Here is a 1,815-nt window from a genome sequence, read left to right on the forward strand (position 1 = left end):
TATACACTTCAAAATTTATGTGCTTATCTTTAAAAGTATCACATAGATGACTTACAATTATGTCTAACTAGTCTTCTGGGACCATCCACTTAACAGTGTCATCAGCAAGTTTCAAGAGTTCTCACCCAACCCTTATAAGAACAAGGCCCTCCATTCATCAATCCAGGCCCCTGACCACTCCCAAATCTTAATGGAGGCTCTCACATAACTCAGATCCATAAGCCACTGCTTTGCCATCTCCCTTCACATCAATAGTCACCAGTTGAGATTTTCCAGAGAAATAGTCAACAACATCAACATCTGCAGAAGAACCATCCCAACTCAGCTTGGATAGAAAAGATTCCTTTTATATATCAGTTAAACTGATTTGTTTAACTGAAAAGTCCCTAGTCAGTACTTGATTCGTGCACAGCTGGATTCATGGCTCAAATCCTATGATCAAGGCCTGTGTTTACACCATCCTACAGACTGCCTTTGCTGTGTTGGGTTCATCATCAAGCACCACCTGACATACCTGGCAGTGAGAAGTGCATATCTTACAGGAAAAGAAAAATAATCTCTTTAACTTTTCAAAAAAAAATTTTTCTGCCAGATATGATCCCAAGTGTCATGTTCTCATCTCAGCAGGGACATAGGCATTAATTAGCTTTATTCCATGTCACGGTAGACTTCTATAGTGGATGAACCGTCCATCCAAAACACAATCAGAATAGTGGGAGGGAGGGGGTCCCAGAGGAAATTAGGGATCTTTTCACTAAATGGGATAATTGAATGATGAGTTACAAAATAACAAATGCCTACTACAATTACCAGATAGCTTTTCATACCTTTTTAGTTCTTTTGCACCTTTCATTACTTACAAATTTTTCTTTATATTCATCCCTTTTCCTTCTCTAATCTCCGACCCCTAATCCAAATTTATACTCATATTTGATAATTCCTCTTCATTTTTTATCTCTCAGATGAGAACATTCTTTCCATTATGTTTCTTTTCTCCTCACAAAAACCCTAGTGATGCAACAGTTAAAATACTCAACTGCTAACCAAAAGGTCGACAATTCAAGCCTATTAGCCCCTACTTGTAAGAAAGATGAGCTAGTTTGTGTCCATAAAAACTTACAGCCCTGGAAACCCTGCAAGTCACTTGTACTTTGTCCTATGTGGAGTCAATATGAGTCAGAACCAAGGAAACAGCAGTAGGTTTTATTTCCCTCACAAAGCTATTTTAACTTTCTTAATGGACATCAGCGTTAAGTCCTAAATGTCTGACTTTCAAGACTTCCCCAGGCTAGCCCTACCCTGCCCTGCCCCATTGCCAACTCTTTATGCATTACCAACAACTCTTTTTCCCCTAGTCAAACTTCACTATCTTCCCACTCTCAATCCCACCACTGAGTCTTAGCTCATGCTTTGGTGAGTACTTGGCTTATTCTTCCTCCAGTCCAAGTTGTGCCTCTTCACCACTTCCCCAGTGTCTGCAGAACCTCAGTGTCTTTTCACTTCTTAAATTCCTAGAACTTGTCATCCTTACCACACAAATTAGGTATTAATGATATATTACTTATGTCTCTATGGTCTTCTCTCCTTTCTGTTCCTCTTGGATCTCCAACCTAAAAAGGCAGCAGCAAAACATGTCAAGATTATGAAATTGCTCTCATAATTGAGTTCAATAAACTCTGACAGCTTATTATCAGCAGCAGAATTATTTTTATTTCTATTCCCACAATCTGATCCCTCCCTTTCAGAGAGAAAAAGTAAGCACCAGCAGCCAGGAAATAAAAATACGTATTGCGATGGGAAAGTCTGCTGTTAGGG

Source organism: Elephantulus edwardii, unplaced genomic scaffold (assembly GCF_000299155.1).
Source record: "Elephantulus edwardii isolate Elephantulus edwardi_28Jun2011 unplaced genomic scaffold, EleEdw1.0 scaffold00076, whole genome shotgun sequence".
Lineage (NCBI taxonomy): Eukaryota > Metazoa > Chordata > Mammalia > Macroscelidea > Macroscelididae > Elephantulus > Elephantulus edwardii.